The following is a 5689-nucleotide window of genomic DNA, read 5'->3' as shown; positions in this document are numbered from 1 at the left end:
ACTCCAGGAGACAGAGGGGTAAGGAAGGGCAGTCTTCGTCCTCCCCACCCAGGGGCGAGCCTAAGCCGGAGCCAGCAGGTACTCGGGGTCAGACAGGATTGGCCTTTTTATGCCCCAAGTGCAGGAGATTGTCCTAGTGTTAGTAGGGACGGTGGCCCTGTGTTTCAGATGGCCCTGCCGGGAAGCCATCCAAAAACAGAGAGAGACCCCGCAGAGAGGGTGAGAATCAATGCTCCTCCCTGTCGATGCTGCAGCGTCCCCGTTGGCCTGAGACAGGGCCGAGCAGTTAACCGCCACATCTGGGCAAATGTCTGCAGGACTCTGGAGGACACTGGACTAGGAAAGAGGCCCTGCCGGTCCCCGGACCCCTCCCTTCCCGGGGCGCCAGGTGTGAGGAAATATAGCCACACATGCCTCACGTGCAGTTGGGATGACTCACCCCAGCCAGCCAGGTGGAGTGCAGGGGAGGAGCCAAAAGCGGGGTCCGTAGGGGGCGGCGTGAGCCCGGGCTTGCAGGCACCCCCCCTGACGAGTGCACAGCCCGGGCAGGGTGGGATGTTAGAGAAACTCATTGCTCAACAATCAAAATAGGTTTATTGGGTTTCTTGAGTATCTAAAGAATGTCTCAGTATAGACATTTCGCGTTTATAAAAATAAGCATAAGGAAACAACAGAAATCTGGCACCCGCCCGCTTGCCGTGTGCACCCCTACAGCCCGCATAAGTCGCCGCGTGCCTGCTCCGCGGCCCCTGGTGCGGCAGGCCACGTGCGCAGAACCATGGCGCTGCGGCTTGTTTCATTATCACGGACTCTTTTCGGCCTGTTTTTTTTTTTTTTTTTGGAGGCCTCCCTTTTCCTTTTCCCTATGCTCCCCACAAATCACGTATAACCTTCCATAGTCCCTCAGCGTTTACACAAGTGACAGAGTCGAGAAGCAGAGTGGGACGTCCAGGCAGCACACATGCCCTGGCCGGGAGGTTAGGATTAGGGTTCGGGAGGGGTTAGGGACCTGGTTAGGGAGGGGGTTGGGATCAGGTTAGGGAGAAGGCCAGAGAGAGGTTAGGGACCTGGTTAGGAAAGGGTTAGGGAGCAGGTAGGGATCAGGGTGCCAGAGGAAGACTCAGAAGGCTTTGGCCAAGCTCAGGTGCAGAGCAGGAGTTGGATTTGCCTGGATTGGGGTTTTGCCTGAAAGTATGATGAAGGAAGATAGGGATGGTAGAGACAAGGGTGTGTAAAGAGAGTGACTACAAGGCTTATCCAGGGAATTTAAACTGGGGAGGAGGGGAAGGGAGGAACAAGATTTCTGGGTCAGAGGAAATTCAAATGTATATTTTAGCAAACCTTTGAAATGTAACATACCCGCAGGGCTGGCTGATTAGCTAAGCTGGATAGAGCGCAGTGCTATGACACCAAGGGCAAGGGTTCGGATCCCTGACCGGCCAGCCCCCCCAAAATAAAAAATAAAGTGTAACATACTGGTACAGTGAAGCATTTTCCGTCATGCACACACCCACGCAAGTCCTGCTCCAGTCAAGGTGGGAAGCCACCAGCTCTCTGGAAACCTACTGAGGCCCCCTCCCAACATCACCCCTTCTCAAAGATTACTTGTGCTCTGATTTCTAGTGCCAAACATCACTTTTGCCTATTTTTCCATTTTAAATAGATGAAAGCAAACATTGTGTACTTTTTTCTCTGGCTTCTTTCACTTAACATTGTGTCTGCCAGGTTCATCAAAGTTGTTGTAACAGTACTTTGTTATTTTTCATTGCTATGTAGTATCATTAATATCTCATTGATAAACTCGATTTGTTTACCAGTGCTGCAGTTGGTGGATCCTCAATTTTTGGCCATTACAAGTAATGTTGATATTAATATTCTCGTACATGGCTTTTGATGCTCATACATATGCCTTCTAAAGGGGTAGAATTGCCAGTCAGAGGGTGTGCTTAAGTTTTGCTTTAGTAGATACTGACAAATAGTTTTCCAAAGTGGTTCTATCAGCTTACCCTTCCCCCCACCGGCACAGCGAGAGTGGCACAGTCACTCCGCATCCCCACCAAGACTCGCTTTTGTGATTATTGTGACTTTAAACATTCTGGAGGATGATGCATATTGTGGTTTCGTTTTGCATTTCTTTCACATCTAAGAATTTTGAAGCACCTTTTCATAATGCTTTTGACCATTGGACCTTTTCCTGTGCGTAAGTCTAGCTTTTGGTCCATTTCTCCATTGGGTTCTCTGCTTCTTTCTTATTGACTTGTGAGCATCTTCTGTATGCTCTGAATATGGTCAATTAGTCAGATATATGTATTTCAAATATGTTCTCCCATTCGGTGGACTGCCTTTTTCACTGTTAGTGGTGGCTGATGAATAGATGTTCAATCTGCCATCAGGCTGATTTAGTGATTTTGTATTAATTATGTATTTTTCACTTCTAGAATTTTCACTTTTTTTAAAAAACAGCTTCCCCTTTTTTTTTTTTTCCTTTTTGTCTTTTTTCATGTCCGGCAACGGACCGCAACCCTCAGTGTCACGCCTGCACCGGACCGGGACTGGCAACGGGATCGCAACCCTCGGTGCTGCGCCCACCCCTCGCTCAGCCAGTGAGCGGGAACCAGTCTGTATGTGGGATCTGAACCCTCGGCGGGAGTGCCGCCACGCTCCCAAGCAGCGCACTGCTACAGTGCGCCACCGGGCCGGCCCTAAAACAGCTTCCACTTTTGTCTTGAGATTCCTTTCCTCTTCATTCTGTTGAGATTCATTTCCTCTTCATTCATTTGACCATATTTTCTTTTTAAAATTAAGTATATTAAAATAGCTGTTTTAAAGTCTTTATCTGTCAAATCTAACATCTAGGCTTAGGGCTGGCTTCTGCTTGCTTTTTTTTAATTGTGTCCCCTTTTTCTCTTTCTTATTGTATTTTGGTTATTATGCATGAAATGTTACAGAGTCTCTAGATTCTGTTACCTTCCTCTGAAGAGTGTTGATTTTTGTTCTAGCAGGTGCTAGGCTTGTTTTTATGCTCTGTCATAACATATCTGTGGCCAAGACATTTCCCAAGCCTCTCTAGTGCTGTAAGAGCCAACTGAAACTGTTTCCTTTGTGTAGTTTTTTTTTTTTTTTTTTTTTTTTTGTGGCTGGCTGGTACGAGGATCTGAGCCTGTGACCTTGGTGTTCTAAGGCTGCACTCTAGCCAACGGAGCTAACTGGCCAGCTCCTTTGTGGATCTTGTGAGGACTTGGTTTGAGGCTTTGTTAGAGTGTGTGGTAACCAGCCTCCCAGGTGACCCTGGTAGATCCTCCTGTGCAGGTGTTTACACCCACATTGGGCAGGGCTGCCCTGTGTAACCAACCAATAGGATTTTGTGGAAATGACAAACAAAAAAAAACTTGTTTTCTTCTTTCTGCTGTTGCGGGTTTTAATTTCCTGCCATTTTCATAATTAGAAAAAGAAGTGCTACTTTAGCACGAAACAGTTCTTTAGCCAAAGATCGAGTGAGTGGGCAGCCCGGGCCTCGAGCCCCGCCCTGGGTGGTCCTCGACCCGGGAGCAGTCCCTGCGGAGAACGGGGGTCGTGGGGGCGGGGGGCAGCCTGGCGAAGGTCGCCCGTTTTCCCACCATTGTCCTGGCCGCGGGTTCCTTCCCTCCAGGGGACCGGAGCTGCATAATTCAAACAGCCCGGCGGCGGGACCCCGGGGCGTGGGGTGCGGGGGCTCAGGAGACCGGTGCGCGCGGCGGGGTGGGGACAGAGCGGCTGCTGGGACTCCGGGGATCGGGGACAAGCTAGGGGTCACCCAGGGAAGCGAGGCCCACTCTGGGGCCGACCTCCGGGGTCGGGGCCGGCGGGTGGCAGGCTCCCAACTCTCGAGTCCGCGGCCGCCAGGCGGGTGCTCTCGGGTCCCGCAGGCTCCTCCTCGTCCCCGACCGCAAAGCGCGCGCGCCCGCCCCGCCCCGCCCGCCAGTGTCCTGGAAGGACGCGCGCCCGCCTGGGGAGGCGGCCTTGACCCACCGCGCTGCGCCGCCGGCCGTCTACACGTCTACACTCGAGTCCTGACGACCTGCTCAAGGGCCTACAGCTGGTCAGGGAACTGGTGAGGGTTGATTTGCTCAAGTCCTAACCCCGGTACCTGCGAATGGGACCTCATTTGAAAATAGGTCTTTGCAGATGTGATCAAGTTAAGATGAGGACTGCGGTCCTTGCAGGAAGAGGAAACAGACAGACAGACAGACACACCGGGAAAAGGCGACCTGTTGACGGAGCCAGAGACGCGGGCGATGCTGACACAAGCCAAGGGACATCAGGGATTGTCAGCAGCACCAGGAGCTGGGAAAGGAGAGGAAGGATCCTCCCCCAGAACCTGCAGAACTGTGAGAGTCACTTTCTGTTGCTTGGTGAACCTAGGAAACCAACAGGAGGGGTACTCAGAGGGGGACTGCAGAGGCAGTACTGCCACCTGGACATGAACTCTGGAGTGTGGCTCCCCCAGGGGGACTCAGCCCAGCGTGGCTCGGGGTCAAGGAAGGCTTCTGGAGAAAGTAGTGTCTCCGTTAGGACCTGGCATGGGGGAGGGGGAGGGGAGAAGTTCAGCATGGTACCTGCCAAGAAGGTGGGTGCCTGTAGTGGTCCAAGGGGGGTCAGCTTCCCAGGCCTGGGGCTCTGCTGGCTTGGGTGGACTCTCCAGGAAGCAGCCTTGGGGGGAAGATGGGGCTGCAGTTGTGCCCAGGACTGAACCCTGGTCCAGGCTGTGGTTTATTCCTGGAGATGACCACTGGACTCTAATGATGTCCTCTCAGCCAGGACTTTGTGTGTGGGGGGGTGCTTCTCAGCTGGATTTCAGTCCCCACACCAATCTCTCTTGCCTGACAGGGACCCTAGCTCAGTGAAGGTTCAGCCCACATGGCCCTGAGGGGCCTTGCGGTGCTGCCCGCTGGCTCCTGCTGGCAACAGCTGCTGTTCCTGTGGACTGTCCCAGTGGATCAAAGTGGTTTTTGGACTGAGTGGGAACTGGGGCAGAGCTGGTACTTTAGAAAGACAAGCTTCCAGCCTGAAGAGCAAAGCAGTCAGGGCTGGGGAGAGGCTGCTAAGAAGGTCTGGGTGTGGGAGGTCCCTCTGGCACTTGCCACAACTCTACTCAGGATCTGGGACTGCAGAGCTGAGGGGAGGGGGCTTTCCTTCCACTCCTGCCTTGGAATCAGGGGCTACTTGGGGCATAGGAGGAGGGGCGGGTTTCCACTTGGAAGCCCTCTTTATTTGGCCTGGGATGGAGAAAGGCTGGGGTTAGAGTTCACACATCCCCATGGAAACAGCAATGAGCCTGGCCGGTTGGGGACCCCAGCCCTGGTGGAGGATGGGGAGGCCAAGCCAGGGCTCAGGGGCTCCTTCGCCTATGCGGCCTAGGTCTTGTCTTTGGCAGCAGCTCTTACGGGGTGGTCCAGGCCATGAGGTGTGGCTATGAGGAGCAGGGAGGTGGAGAAGGTTTCAGCCAGGGCCATAAGGAGGGGAGAGTGGACTGTACCTGCTAGAGCTGTGGGCCTGGAGTAGGCTGAGCGGCAGGCAGCCAGGGTCCAGGGCCGGGGGCGGCTTCTGTTCAGAGAAGCAACAGGGTGTTGAAGGGACCAAAGCAAGAGTCAGCCCCAGCTGCTGCTCTCCCTCTCTCCCTGTGTTCTGCACCACTCCCTCTCCCTCCCCC

General features: G+C 53.5%; 1 long non-coding RNA gene across 1 annotated transcript in view; it reads left to right on the top strand.

The window, feature by feature from the left end:
- Positions 1-4005: 4005 nt before the first annotated feature.
- LOC103587632 overlaps positions 4006-5689 on the top strand; it is a 2051-nt gene continuing 367 nt past the window's right edge. The window contains exons 1-2 of the long non-coding RNA XR_550244.1: positions 4006-4090; positions 4165-4367. This is a non-coding gene — a long non-coding RNA (uncharacterized LOC103587632). The remainder of the gene's footprint in view (positions 4091-4164; positions 4368-5689) is intronic.

Source organism: Galeopterus variegatus, unplaced genomic scaffold (assembly GCF_000696425.1).
Source record: "Galeopterus variegatus unplaced genomic scaffold, G_variegatus-3.0.2 Scaffold26, whole genome shotgun sequence".
Lineage (NCBI taxonomy): Eukaryota > Metazoa > Chordata > Mammalia > Dermoptera > Cynocephalidae > Galeopterus > Galeopterus variegatus.
This window is presented reverse-complemented; position numbering and strand designations above follow the sequence as displayed.